The sequence below is a fragment of the Triticum aestivum genome, chromosome 1A (assembly GCF_018294505.1).
Source record: "Triticum aestivum cultivar Chinese Spring chromosome 1A, IWGSC CS RefSeq v2.1, whole genome shotgun sequence".
Lineage (NCBI taxonomy): Eukaryota > Viridiplantae > Streptophyta > Magnoliopsida > Poales > Poaceae > Triticum > Triticum aestivum.
This window is the reverse complement of record NC_057794.1, coordinates 560,384,735-560,400,987: the sequence shown is the minus strand read 5'-3', so window position 1 is coordinate 560,400,987 and position 16,253 is coordinate 560,384,735.

The following is a 16,253-nucleotide window of genomic DNA, read 5'->3' as shown; positions in this document are numbered from 1 at the left end:
TCATGCATTTCAAAAAAAATGTTACACCATTTGATAAATCAGGAAATTTGAATTAGACCAAAACTACTTTTGGGATTGTCAAATCCATTTTGAGAGACAAATAAAAAACCATGATACTAATAAGAATAGTTAAAAAGAGTACCTAGCTTGTCTAAAAGTTGAGGTTGATGAAAGAAATCTTCACCACAATCTATAGCTACAAATAACTCAAAAAGAACTACAGTAGTAGAGTTCATCTCAAGAATACAATTGATCTTGTCTCTGTCCTGATATCCTACATGGTCTCCACGATAAGCTCTCGTAGCGCGCGGCGCGACGCCTCCACGTCCCGGCGGGCCACGAACGGGTGCGCGAGCAGCTGCGGCACCGTGGCGCGCCTCCCGGGATCCTTCTGCACGCACGCCTCCACGAACCCGCGCAGCTCCGCCGACGCCACCGCGCTCTCCGGCACCGAAGGAGGATCGCCGTAGCAGATGGCCTCCTTGAGCATCTTCCAGGACGGCGTCCGTTCGGCGGGCAGGACAGGGCGGTGCCCCAAGTAGAGCTCCAGGACGGTGACGCCCAGGCTCCAGACGTCGGCGGCGCATGCCCCACGCGGGCCGGCCTGGGCGTTGAGCGCAAACCGCTCGGGGCTCATGTACGCGGTGGTGCCAACGGCGACGGAGACCCGAGGAGAGCGGTGGCCGTCGGGGGAGAAGATCCGCGAGACGCCGAAGTCGGCGATCTTGACGTCCCCGCGTGCGCTGGCGAGCAGGTTGTCGGGCTTGAGGTCGAGGTGCGCGACGCCACGCGCGTGGAGGTGCGCCAGGCCGAGGGCGCAGCGCGCGGCCACCTCGGCCAGCGCGGGCTCCGGGAGGCCGCCGCGGCCGCCCCGGCGGCGGAGGACGTCGTGGAGCGACCCGGCGTCCATGAGCTCGAGGAGGCACGCGGGCTCGCCGCCGGCGCTCCGGAGGACGGCGTGGCAGCGCACGACGTACGGCGACGGCGGCCCGGCCCCGCACGCGCGGCGGAGCACCTCGTCCTGCTCCCTCCCCGCGTCGGTGTCGTCGGGGTAGTGCGCGACCTTGAGCGCGAACGCGGGGCCGGCGGTGCTGCCGCGGAGCCGCACCTTGGTCACGACCCCGCTCGCGCCCTCGCCTAGGTCGGCCACCCACTCCAAATCGGACAGCTTCAGCCGGCGCTCCTCCCCCTCCCTGTCCATACCAGCGGCGGCAGGAGGCGGCATGACGGCGGCGTGAGGCGCAGGCGCGGCGAGGTCCGGGCGGCGGAACATGAGGTGGGGTGCGCACGGGGGCATCGTGCCGCCGGGCGCCATGCGGACGCGAGGCAGCAGTTTTTCCAGAAGCAGCTATAGCTCGGCCGGGCGCGTCCCGTGCTTCGGCTTTAGCGGCAGGCAGGCAAGGACACGGGTCCACGGGGACCACCCGTCAGCGACTGCCAGCGGTGGACCGAGTGTCGGAGAGGAGAGACGAGAAGGGGTCGGAGTTGGAAAGCGACTTGGAGTAGAAGCCAAGGAAGGAAGGAAAGGGCCGTCCGCCGTCGTCGTCGTTCAAACCAACCGAACCTCACGATTCTCGCGTTTCACTTTTCCAGTTTTATTACTCCCTCTTTCACAATCACAGGCTGTGCTTCTGCGCGTGAACGGCGCAGGGCCGACCTGTGCACAGCACATGAGCTGCATGCCATGTCACGTGGAAAATGCCCCCTTTTATTTTTGGTCCACATTTATTTCTATCCAAAAAATAGCGTGCCTAAGCTTTTACAAATGTATTGAAAAACATAAATATGTGTAGGCAAGCAAAAAAAAACATATATGTACTAACATCAAAAGATCGGTTTGCATCGGCAAAGCCATCGACATGGACAACTGCTGCCGCCAATGTCAGCCTCTCCTCGGGCGGTGACCAACCATCGTTCGTCATCCATGTGGCGTCGCACCGTGTCCTGCTCCATCTGGCTCGTCGTGTTGTCCTCAACTATGTCGGTTCAACTTCATCATTGTCGAGCTTCAAAGGCGAGCCCGTTCGGTGCATGTTTTAGATCCAGCAATCTTGTTTTGCATTACTTCCACTCGCAAAATCTCAAAGGCATGTATCCCCGGAAAAAAAAGTGAACTCCAATTTTTGGATAGCCTTCATTTCGAATTGCCCTTCGCCTTCCACCAAGCCAGTCGACATCTGGTTTCGATCTATTGCTCATGGGCATTCAATACAATTATGAGTGTCATAAGGCGCACCTCAACATGCAATCATGCATGAAAAAATACCCACCACAACATTCAACTGTGCATGAGAAAATAATTTTCATTCAATTATTCTACTTATATTAAATAAATATTGTTACAACTATGGATAATCAAATTTAAATATTTAACAAGTTATATGTGTTTTAAATTTTCATTCTCATGTTAAAACCAATTTCCATCGAGTAATTCCCGCAGCAACGCACGTGGTATCTTCTAGTTGCGTGAAATTGTCGCCCATCCGCATAGGGTGCGAAGTAGCTGGGTCTGCTAGTTTTTCTCCATGTTCGACGTTATTTCCTTACCAATTTTCTTCCAGTTTTTAAACTTTTTATTTTCCATTTTCAATTATTTCTTTCCTTATTTTTTATACAAAAATAGTAAATATGCATATTCTTTATGTTTGAGAAAAAAATCTTAACTTTCAGAACTTTTTCCAAAGTTCATGTACATTTTAAAAAAATTGTGACCTTTTAAAATATACTAACATCTCCTAATTTTGAAAGTATTTTTAAATTAGAGAACATTTTAAAATTTTGAGAAGAATGTTTGAAATACAAAAGAAAATCGCTTGGACTCATCTCTACAGTACATAACAGCCGGCCTAGTTGTGGACGGTCTGTGCATTTGCCCAACATTTGAGCATTTTCATGGAAAAAGTGTCAAATAGGTGTTCTCGTACTTATGCGGATCGGCTACTGCAGCAAACCATACAATAAATCGACCCTGTTTTTAAGGTTTTTTTATTTCATTTCATTTTGCAAAAGCACGAACAATTTTTGAAATTCATGACCAGTTTTTAAAAACATGAACATTTTTTGAATATGAGAAATTTTGAAACAAGAACAATTTTGGATATCTGAGAAATTTTTGAAAACCATGGACGTTTTTTGAAAATGTGAACATTTTTTATTTATATGGAAAATTTGAAAATGAGACATGTTTATGAAATTCTGAATTCTTATTGAAATGCAGAAACATTTCTTGAAAACTTCCAACCAATTTTCAATATTGCTACTATTTATTTTTGAATTTATAAATAATTTTTTTAAACCAGAAATTTCTTTATAAAATGAATAATTAATAAACCCGAATATGTTTTTCAAACCTGTCGATGAAATTGAGGATTGGTACGACCATTGTTACGAGCTCACCGCTCGTACCCTAAGCTGTCTTGAAAACCATACCTCCTGTAACTTGGCGTTGTCGGGCAATACGAGCAATGGTACAAACTCAGTTGCTCGTACCTTGCACCGTCTTAGAAAATGAGACTTTCTTTGGACTTTGGTACAAACTCCTCCGATCGGCACGACCGCCAGTACGAGGGTGAGCGCTCATACTGAATGTCGTCGATTGCTTGGTTTCTTTGGACTTTCCTCGCCTGCATGGTACGAGCAGAGGTACGTGTACCTTGCGCCTCGTTTGTCTTGAATTGCTTTTCTTTAAGAAAAAATCTTGAGGACATTTTCTCTTCTTCTTGTGGGGTTAGATCCAAAGGACAAATATTCCATAGGTCTAGCTTCCAAATTAGAACCACTTCAAAATGGTAGGTCTTTAGTAACTTTTATTGAATTCACTCTTAGTCTATAACTGAAGACTAGACTTTTATTAATGATTCTAGTTTACCAAATAGTTTGTCGCCTTCTCAAGTGGCATAGCCTCTTTGATCATTATGAAGTTTATTTCCTCTCTCTCTCTCTCTCTCTCTCTCTCTCTCCTATTGTTCATCTCTGAGGTACAACTTCAGGCGTTGTCCCCCCTTCAACCATACAGCTCCTAAATTATGAACTTCTTCGATCTTATAGGGTTCTTCCCACCTGGACCTAAGCTTTCCTGGAAACAACTTAAAATGGGAGTTAAATAGGAAAACTTTTTCTCCGGCGTGAAACTTCTGTTTCAAGATCTTTCTATCATGCCACATCATGCCACATCTTAACCTTTTCTTTAAACAGACGAGCAATTTCATAACCGTCATTTCTAAATTCATCTGGAGCATGTACATCTAACATCACTTTTCTCCGACCTCTTTAAGATCGATGTTTAAATTCAAAATAGCCCAACAAAATTATGCTGTAATTCTGAAGGCAAATGACATGCCCCTTACCATACACCATTTTATATGGCATTATACCCATGGAATTTTTGTAGGCAGTGCGATATGCTCAAAGCGCGTCGTTGAATTCATTCCCAATTCGTCCTTGACTTTTTGCACCGTCTTCTAAAGCATTGTTTTAACTAGCTCTCGGGTTGACAACTCCACCTACCCACTCATTTGTGGATGGTAGGGAGATGCTACGCAAGGTGTAACTCCATACTTACGTAGGATACTCCTACGTATCCCTTGTATAAAATGAGATCCGCCATCAATAATAAGAACTTTAGGCACTCCAAACCTGAGGAAGATGATATTTTAATCATATTTATGGAAGTAGCGGCGTTAGCATACGTCGGAATTACTTTTGCCCACTTGGTAACATAATCTATAGTACATACCGCTAATATAGGCGGCCTATTCATGGAAGCTCTATGTGTTTTGCCTAGCATTTTGATGCACAAGGTGTCAAATGGGGGCTCTCCTACCTATTTGCTACTAATATATCCATATGGAGAAATATGATACTTGGCACTTAAAGCATCAAATCCAGATACAAATGCAATTGGTATGAGGCGCGAGAACTATGTCTCGCTTATAGCAAGATGGAAGAACATCTCGCGTCGACTATTTTACTCTCTAATCGTTTACTCGAATGGCCCGATTCGGTGTTCTTTTTCTAAGTTCACTGGCTTTCTCCATTGATCGCTACTATTCGTTCGTTTGGTTTGAGTTTTTTCGGTTTCTTCTTTTTCTTTTGTTTTCTCTTTTAATTTTTCCTTGTTTCTTCATGCTTTTCTCAGTTTTTTTGTTTCTCTATGTTTTTTTCACAGGATTTCTTCGTTTCATCACAATTTTTACTAGGTTTTCTTGTTCATGTGTTTTCTTTGTTTTTCTCGGTTTTCATTATTTTTTTTGCTTTTCTTTGTTTCTTTCCCAGGTTTCTTTCTTTTCTTTCTTTCCTTCTCGGGTTTCACCGTTTCCATTTTTTGCATTCATTTTCATCGTTTTCCACATTCTCTTTTGTATTTTTTCGGTTTTATTGAGTTTCTATGTGTCTATCTTTGTTTATTTGTAGATTTACATCGCTTTCCTTTTTGTTAAACAAGTGTCTCCTTTTTCAGTACACCATATACATTTTTGGTGTACATGTGACACGATTTTTTTAAACACACTGAACATTTTTCACACATGCAATGTACATTTTCTGTTAATACATGATTTGAATACTTTTGAATAAATGGCCAAGATTTTTTTAAAATACACGGTGAACTTTTTATGGTAATAAACATTTTTTTTAAATACAGATTTTTTTAAAATTCATGATAACATTTTAAAACATATTTTCTTCAAGTTTTGTTTTTTATACACATTTAAAATTGTTTTTGTATACGTGATGAACATCTTTTTCTATACACTTTTAACATTTTCCAATACATGCTTGGCATTTTTTAAACTATATTATTTTAGATCTACTTTTTCCATAAACAATGTATATTTGTTTATACATAAGGAACAATTTTTTTCATATTATTTGTTTTTCAAATATACAATTAACATTTTTGGAAACTAATATTTTTTATGTGTACTTTTTACATACACCTAGAGTGTATACATTTAAATTTTTTCAAATACGTGATTAATATTTTTCCATATATATGCTTTGATGTCTTCCTAATCGTTTTACTTTTTTTGCATACATCATGAACAGGTAAAAAATAAAGCAAAAAGCTAATGCAAAAGTATGAAAAGGAAACGGGAGAAAAAGTGCTGAAGAACTATAGTCCGTGTTGGGCCCGCCCATAGTCGCGGTTTTTTTGACGCGTGGCTGCACTAGGTCTTGCTCTAAGCAAGACATAGTCGCTCCCGGTACGAAGCGCCCACTGCAGCCGAGCAGTCGAATTTAGTGGGCTGTTCGAGCCGCACCACTCATTCCGGTTTTGTGAAGCCCTTAGGTGGGTCTTCTCTCTTCTATAGCATTTGTGTTTTTATGTTTCTGATCGGGTCTTTACTCTACTTTTTGTTCATTTTTCTCTTTTCTTTCTCATTTACTCTTTTTTATTTACCGTTTTGTTTCAAATTTATGAGTAGTTTAAAAAACGTGAACATATTTTCAAATTTCTGAGTTTTTTGGGATTTTTTTATTTTATTTTTTTAGAATTCAGTTTTTTTTTAAATTCATGAACTTTTTGAAAATCAGCGAGCATTGTTAAGGTTCGTGAATTTTCAAATTTATTAAAAACTTGAAAATTGTGAACTTCTTTTCAAATTCAAAAATATTTTATGATTTCATCATTTTCCAGATTTTAGAAAATCATTTTTTGTCGAGCATCATCCAAGAAAAGGAAGAAAGCGTCCACGCGACGCCTTCTCCGGCCACCCATCAACTCCTTCTCCAGCATGTTCGGCAATGCAGTCGAGGTTGAGGTTCATGGCCACCTAGAGGTAAAAAAAGTTGCTGATTGTAGTTCTTGCTGTGGATATTGATGATTAATGATAGTTTGCGGTGATGATTTTGTGACGTGCTTGTTGCTGTTGATTCTAGTGTGGGGGAGCATAATGCTGCAACTTTTTTGTCTCAATTGAATGAATTACACGTACTTGGTCTCGACGGTCTAGATTATGACTGTGTGAGGAATGATTAAGAAGAGAGAGGACTTCATGATGATCCCGAAGTGGAGGAGGACGGTGATCCTATGGAGACACGAGCAAGCACAAAGAGGGCAAGAACAATGAACTATAGCCACTTCGGGATCATCATCAAGTCCTCTCATCTTGGCTAAAGTTCACGAATTAACATATCCGTTGAAGTCGATGACGAAGAGGATGGAATTTTCCATCCTCACAAAAGGCACGATGTGCAAAAGAGTATAAAATAGAGGAAGAAGCATGGAGGCGTCGACACCTACAAATAGGAGCTTTGTGCTATGATTGAGACCAAGAAAGATTTGGGAGCTGAATGCAAACAAGATAAGGCGGTGAGGTGGAACAAGCTCAAGTACATGGAGGATGAGAAGAGCAGAGCAAAATTGGCGACCCAAACGAGGAAGATGAAAATAGAGGAGCGTAACATTACACTCGAGGAGGAGAGGCTTGCAAAAGAGAAGGCAAAAGACTGTGCTATCATGTTCATGGATCCGAGCACGATGGATGCCACGACAAGAAAGTATCAGGCAGTGGCGACGCTAGCAGAAGATCTTAGTGTTGGGGAACGTAGTAATTTCAAAAATTTCCTATGCACATGCAAGATCATGGTGATGCATAGAAACGAGAGGGGAGAGTGTGTCCACGTACCCTCGTAGACCGGAAGCGGAAGCGCTAGCACAACGCGGTTGATGTAGTCGTACGTCTTCACGATCTGACCGATCAAGTACCAAACGCACGACACCTCCGAGTTCTACACACGTTCAACTCGATGACGTCCCTCGAACTCCGATCCAGCCGAGTGTTGAGGGGGAGTTTCGTCAGCACGACGGCGTGGTGACGATGATGATGTTCTACCGACACAGGGCTTCACCTAAGCACTGCTACGATATGATCGAGGTGGATTATGGTGGAGGGGGGCACCGCACACGGCTAAGAGATCAAGAGATCAATTGTTGTGCCTATGGGGTGCCCCTGGCCATGTATATAAAGGAGTGGAGGAGGGGAGGGGCCGGCCCTCTCTATGGCGCGCCCTAGGGGAGTCCTACTCCCACCGGGAGTAGGATTCCCCCTTTCCTAGTAGAACTAGGATCCCTTCCAAGTAGTAGGAGTAGGAGAGAAGGAAAGGGAAGGGAAAAGGAGAAGGAAGGAAGGGTTGCTACGAACACTAGTAAAATACACATCAATAATTTGTATATCAAATATACCTTTGTTCACTTTGCCATTCTTCTTATCCGCCAAATACTTGGGGCAGTTCCGCTTCCAGTGACCAGTCCCTTTGCAGTAGAAGCACTTAGTCTCAGACTTAGGACCAGACTTGAGCTTCTTCACTTGAGCAGCAACTTGCTTGCCATTCTTCTTGAAGTTCCCCTTCTTCCCTTTGCCCTTTTCTTAAAACCAGTGGTCTTGTCTACCATCAACACTTGATATTTTTCTTGATTTCTACCTTCGTTGATTTCAGCATTACGAAGAGTTTGGGAATCGTTTTCGTTATTCCTTACATATCATAGTTCATCACGAAGTTCTACTAACTTGGTGATGGTGACTAGAGAATTCTGTCAATCACTATCTTATCTGGAAGATTAATTCTCACTTGATTCAAGCGATTGTAGTACCCAGACAATCTGAGTACATGCTCACTGCTTGAGCTATTCTCCTCCATCTTTTTAGCTATAGAACTTGTTGAAGACTTCATATCTCTCAACTCGGGTATTTGCTTGAAATATTAACTTCAACTCCTGGAACATCTCATATGGTCCATGACATTCAAAACATCTTTGAAGTCCCGATTCTAAGCCGTTAAGCATGGTGCACTAAACTATCAAGTAGTCATCATATTGAGCTAGCCAACCGTTCATAACGTCTGCATCTACTCCTGCAATAGGTCTGTCACCTAGCGGTGCATCAAAGACATAATTCTTATGTGCAGCAATGAGGATAATCCTCAGATCACGGATCCAATCCGCATCATTGCTACTAACATTTTTCAACATAATTTTTCTCTAGGAACACAATAAACTGGGAGCAACATCGCGAGCTATTGATCTACAACATAGATATGCTAATACTACCAGGACTAAGTTCATGATAAATTAAAGTTCAATTAATCATATTACTTAAGAACTCTCACTTAGACAGACATCCCTCTAATTTTCTAAGTGATCACGTGATCCATATCAACTAAACCATGTCCGATCATCACGTGAGATGGAGTAGTTTCAATGGTGAACATCACTATGTTGATCATATTTACTATATGATTCACGCTCGACCTTTCGGTCTCCGTGTTCTGAGGCCATATCTGTTATATGCTAGGCTCGTCAAGTTTAACCTGAGTATTCCGCGTGTGCAACTGTTTTGCACCCGTTGTATTTGAACGTAGAGCCTATCACACCCAATCATCACGTGGTGTCTCAGCACGAAGAACTTTCGCAATGGTGCATACTCAGGGAGAGCACTTGTACCTTGATAATTAGTGAGAGATCATCTTATAAAGCTACCGTCGAACTAAGCAAAATAAGATGTATAAAAGATAAACATCATATGCAATCAAAATATGTGACATGATATGGCCATCATCATCTTGTGCCTTTGATCTCCATCTTCAAAGTATCGTCATGATCTCCATTGTCACCGGCATGACACCATGATCTCCATCATCTTGATCTATATCAATGTGTCGTCACATGGTTGTCTTGCCAACAATTGCTCTTGCAACTGTTGCTATCGCATAGTGATAAAGTAAAGCAATTATTTGGTGCTTGCATCTTATGCAATAGAGAGATAACCATAAGGCTTTTGCCTGTTGCCAATAACTTCAACAAAACATGATCATCTCATACAACAACTTATATCTCATCATGTCTTGACCATATCACATCACAATATGCCCTGCAAAAACAAGTTAGACGTCCTCTACTTTGTTGTTGCAAGTTTTACGTGGCTGCTACGGGCTGAGCAAGAACCGTTCTTACCTACGCATTAAAACCACAACGATAGTTTGTCAAGTTGGTGTTGTTTTAACCTTCGCAAGGACCGGGCGTAGCCACACTCGGTTCAACTAAAGTTGGAGAAACTGACACCCGCCAGCCACCTGTGTGCAAAGCACGTCGGTAGAACCAGCCTCGCGTAAGCGTACGCGTAATGTCGGTCCGGACCGCTTCATCCAACAATACCGCCGAACCAAAGTGTGACATGCTAGTAAGCAGTATGACTTATATCGCCCACAACTCACTTGTGTTCTACTCATGCATATTACATCAACGCATAAAACCTGGCTCGGATGCCACTGTTGGGGAACGTAGTAATTTCAAAAATTTCCTACGCACATGCAAGATCATGGTGATGCATAGCAACGAGAGGGGAGAGTGTGTCCACGTACCCTCATAGACCGAAAGCAGAAGCGTTAGCACAACGCGGTTGATGTAGTCGTACGTCTTCACGATCCGACCGATCAAGTACCGAATGCACGGCACCTCCGAGTTCTGCACACGTTCAACTCGATGACGTTCCTCGAACTCCGATCCAGCCGAGTGTTGAGGGAGAGTTTCGTCAGCACGACGGCGTGGTGACGATGATGATGTTCTACCGACGCTGGGCTTCACCTAAGCACCGCTACGATATGATCGAGGTGAATTATGGATGAGGGGGGCACCGCACACGGCTAAGAGATCAAAAGATCAATTGTTGTGTTTATGGGGTGCCCCCTGGCCACGTATATAAAGGAGTGGAGGAGGGGAGGGGCCGGCCCTCTCTATGGCGCGCCCTAGGGGAGTCCTACTCCCACCGGGAGTAGGATTCTCCCTTTCCTAGTAGAACTAGGATTCCTTCCAAGTAGTAGGAGTAGGAGAGAAGGAAAGGGAAGGGAAAAGGAGAAGGAAGGAAGGGGGCGCCCTCATCCTTAGTCCAATTCGGACCAGCCCATGGGGAGGGGTGCGGCCACTCTTTGAGGCCTTTCTCTCCTTTCCCGTATGGCCCATTAAGGCCCAATACGAATTCCCGTAACTCCGCGGTACTCCCGAAAATACCCGAATCACTCGGAACCTTTCCGAAGTCCGAATATAGTCGTCCAATATATCGATCTTTACGTCTCGACCATTTCGAGACTCCTCGTCATGTCCCCGATCTCATCCGAGACTCTGAACTCCTTTGGTACATCAAAACACATAAACTCATAATATAACCGTCATGAACTTTAAGCGTGCGGACTCTACGGGTTCGAAAACTATGTAGACATGACCGAGACACGTCTCCGGTCAATAACCAATAGCGGTACCTGGATGCTCATATTGGCTCCCACGTATTCTACGAAGATCTTTATCGGCCAGACCGCATAACTACATACGTTGTTCCCTTTGTCATCGGTATGTTACTTGCCTGAGATTTGATCGTCGATATCTCAATACCTAGTTCAATCTCGTTACCGGCAAGTCTCTTTACTCGTTCCGTAATACATCATCCGCAACTAACTCATTAGTTGCAATGCTTGCAAGGCTTAAGTGATGTGCATTACCGAGAGGGCCCAGAGATACCTCTCCGACAATCGGAGTGACAAATCCTAGTCTCGAAATACGCCAACCCAACAAGTACCTTTTGAGACACCTGTAGAGCACCTTTTATAATCACCCAGTTACGTTGTGATGTTTGGTAGCACACAAAGTGTTCCTCCGGTAAACGGGAGTTGCATAATCTCATAGTCATAGGAACATGTATAAGTCATGAAGAAAGCAATAGCAACAAACTAAACGATCAAGTGCTAAGCTAACGGAATGGGTCAAGTCAATCAGATCATTCTCCTAATGATGTGATCCCGTTAATCAAATGACAACTCATGTCTATGGTTAGGAAGCATAACCATCTTTGATCAACGAGCTAGTCAAGTAGAGGCATACTAGTGACATACTGTTTGTCTATATATTCACACATGTATTATGTTTCCGGTTAATACAATTCTAGCATGAATAATAAACATTTATCATGATATAAGGAAATAAATAATAACTTTATTATTGCCTCTAGGGCATATTTCCTTCACTTAGGGGGTGGGGGGCAAACAAGAAATACACATCTTTGAGGGGGGGGGGGAATGGCTAAACTCTTCTTAATTTAACCCTCCAAAAAAAATCTCTTCAGTAATTAGGCTAGGGCTGGGGGCAGTGGCCACCCCAGGACTGCATGTAGCTCCGCTGCTGGTATCAGGAACTCACTCATGGGGAGATATTGGCCCAATCGGAGGTCGGCTCTGGTGGTCATGGTGGTGGTGGTGGTAAGCACGAACGTGCTTGAGTTCGTGTAGTATGAATTTGAGAAGGCTTTGTCCATGACATGAAGACATGCTATGTTGTGTTTTTTTTATCAAACTCGATCCATTTGGTGGCTTTTGGATGAAGTATATGCATGTTTTAATTTGGATTGTTTGACTGAATGAACTATATGTGTGTTTTTATGTTGAATTGCTGCATATTATCAATTTGTATCATTCAAATGATTGATGAAAATCATGCAACTATTTTAAATGCGGGCAACAAAGGATAAAAAAATAGACAGTTTTTTTAAGAGTTAAAAATATAGGGGTTCGATTAGGTCCAACCACTATATAACTCAAAGTTATGGTTTAAAAAAGCACCTGAGGAATTATAGGATAAAGGATTGGTAGTGTTGCCCTTAGCCCGCCCAGTAGCCACCTGGCATGTAACCAACCCCATTTAAGCACGCTCATCGCATCATCATAAACTTCAACTTCGTCTCACGAAGCTTCAACGGTTATGTCGTTTAACCCAGGTTTCAAATTCAGCAATATAATTTTGCATGCTTACCGCTGTGAAATCTCAAGGCCCCTATTTACCAACACACAAACAAAAAAGAATCTGCAAACCGCAATTTTGTATAGCCTCGTTTCCAAGTTGGCATGCTCTTAGTGTGGTATGTGTAAAGAGAGAAAAGAGCGCCAACTTAGAAAATAATAAAATATTAAAAACTATTCACATTTTTTGGACTCACAATTTTACTTTTCCTCTAGAGTCCACGCAAGTCACTTGTTCATGGAACTTTTTTATAAGATTATACAGCTATACTGTTATTGCTTCAATTTCTTTTGAATATTTTTTGACTTCTTTTTGCATTTTCTAAAGTATTGCTTTTAAATCAGGTGCAATGGGTCCGAGACCCATTGGCTATTTCAGTACATTCTAGGCTTTTTATGTTGACATGGTTCATTTCATAAAGTACTCGTACTACCACTATATTTTGGTGGTTTTCAATAAAGGTTGCATTCTTCCAAATTGTTCTTACAGTTGAACATAAATTTGATTTAAAAGAGATTCGATTTAATTCGTTGTAGTAGCGAGAGAGGAAGTAAACCGGTATTGCTATAAACGAGGCGAGCGACATAGGACAGGAGTGACTTCGCGCACCCGTCAATGTCTCGCCGCTCCTCCATCCGCCTCCGCCCTCGCCAAGTCGCCATTCCTCCACCTCACACCGCCCTCATGCATCTGCGAGCGCGACGCCGCCTGGGAAGCCGCCGCGGCGCGCGCGAGGTCCGGGACGCTCACCACGGAGGACGCGCACCACATGCTCGACGAATTGCCGCGGCATGACACTTCGCTCTGCCCTGGCCCGCGCGCCGGCGTCCGGGCCCTGCAGCGACGGCGGGCCCACGCACTCTCACAGACGCCCTCTTTAGCTGCATGTCCCGAGGCGCCCGCCTCCATCCCCACCGGTCGCCTCCCGTCACGCTGCTTCGCCTCCGGCAAATGGGAGCAGCGTCCATTGTCGCTCTCGCTAAAGCCGTAGGGATCCAGGTTGTCCTAGGCGGCGCCGAGGCAAAGGGATGAGGAATGCCGGCGCACGTTACTGCCGGCTGGGGATTCTTCTCGGCTGCCTACGTCGCCGTGCACGGCGTCGCCGCCGGGCATCGCAAGTCTCAGGTTGTTACCGGCAGGAGATTCTTCTGGGTTGCCTACTTTTTTCGATGTATCTCGTTTTATGGCTTCAAGTGAATAAGTATGAAGTTCTAGACCATTTTATTCTGGACATCAACCCTCCATTTTATGTCATTCTAGGCTATTGCCCCTGTATTTAATTACTTAGCCATTCTTTACCATAAAAAAAAGGGCAGCCCGGTGCATGTAGCTCCCGCTTGTGCAGGGTCCGGGGAAGGGTCCGACCACTTACCACACCCCTTTTAAATTATCTGCACGACAAGATTATAGCTGTCTGTTGAGAAGTCTTGCAGGCTGTTACTCCCATTGATTTGTTCAGCACTGTTACTTGTTAAGGCTTACTATATTATTGATTTGTTTGCAGCACTCCACCTATATGTCTTTGGGAGTAAGGGCACTTCTTGGCAAAATATCATGTGAAATATCCACTCTGCGAAAACCTTCATCGGATCTCACTCAGTAAGAATCTGAGCCAACCATTTATGGCTGAAACCATGCATCTTTTGGAGGTAATGTGTTACACCTTCTGCAAGCAAGACATGTGCATTTTGTTGAGATCATCATGGATCCAGTGGTTGCTTTGTTATGTGATGTCAGATAGTCGCTATCACTGGTCGGCTCACTTATTATGCACCTCACTTGATCTTCCTGGAATTGTCTCTCATGTCCATGTGAAGTATTTTATACTGGTCCCTCGCCCTATATATGGCTACAAGGCAAAATAGAAATTGTTCTCTACAACTGTACTGATAACCCCTGGTATATTATGAACATATGTTCTTGCCAATGGAACCTTTTGGCACTCTTAATTTTGTGCATATACCTGGTCCTGCTTGCTTCATGCTATTCGGTTATAACCTATCAATAATTATTTGTGTCTTGCTGTAATTGAGTTTGTGTTCTGTTATTTAGTGCACTTGCACTTGTGGTTCTTCAATGGATCATGTCAATGCAACCTTTTTGCACATTTGCATCTGTGTGGTTGTTGTGTAACCTACATCCAGCAGTTGACTCAACTTTTTTTTTGTGCTCTCTGTTGGCTGGCATTGTGCTAGCTTTTACCTCTGTTGCAAGGGAAGCTTCCCTTTTGGTGGCTGTAAGTATTTGCTTGTCATATGCTGTGTGTTGTTAATATTTGAGCTTGTTCATTTTCTTTTTTGCTTTGAAATTGGTGACGAAGGTCAAGGATCTGGTCGTCCAGGTGAACTGTGAATAATGAACAATAGATAAGCAAAAAACTTTAATAGGAATTATAAGGCAACCACCAAACTGACAGTACAGTGAAGCGCGCTTATGCTTTGAGTTATATGATCATATCTCCACCCATATTTTGTAAATTTGAGGCAATTTTAACGAGAACACATCATAAATTTATTACTGAAATCAGAACATATAGTTGGATATCAATCCCCTCAAAGCTGCAAAGATCAACTAATCCATGCAGGCGCACGTTTACCACAAAATGTCTATATATCTTCTCCCTAGAAATGCCATGCATAGTCGATAGCTAGAATATCTTGTTTTCACCATGTGCTTATCATCCTACAAATTTGAGCCAATATACTTTCCATGCTTCATCTGCTGACCCGGGCACACCCCATAGGAGCACATGATACTTGCCGACCTTCTTATATCCATCTACTACTTTTATCACAAGAAAGTAGTTGTTGCCCTTTCCTGCAGGTTGCATGCTCACATAGAGCACATCAACAAGGGAGTTGTCCTTCTTGTTTACCAACTTGAACACCACAAAGCGCCCGATTTGCCAGTATAGGGCGTCATGAAAGTTCTGAACTTGCACCCATCCATTGCCAGTAGGGGCACCAGGTGGCGGTGCTGTTGCTGAGGTAGTAAGTGGTGCTGGTGCCGATGCCGGTGGTGGGGCATTACCTTGATAGGTCGGAGGTGTGGCAGGGGGACTAAATTGTGGTGGTGGTGGTTGGTTAACTTGGTACATCGGAGGTGTGGTAGGTGGACTTAATGGTGATGATGGCGGTGGGTGGTTACCTTGGTTGGTCGGAGGTATTGCTGGTGGACTAGACATAGGCGATGGGAAAGTAGATGGAGGAGGTGCTCTAGTGGTTGGTGCCATTGCTGGTGGACTCAATGGTGGTGGTGGAGGACTAGCTAAAACTGTCGGTGGCGAACTATATGAAGGTGGAGGTGGAGGGGACTGGTCATCAGCTTGGTACGTTGGAGGTGTAGCAGGGGGACTAGACAAAGGTGGTGTGGCAATGGATGGAGCCGGTGGTGTACCTGATGATGGTAGTGGAGGACTTGGTAGAGCTGCTGGTGGACTAGATGATGGAGTTTGCTCATCAGTTGAGTCTGT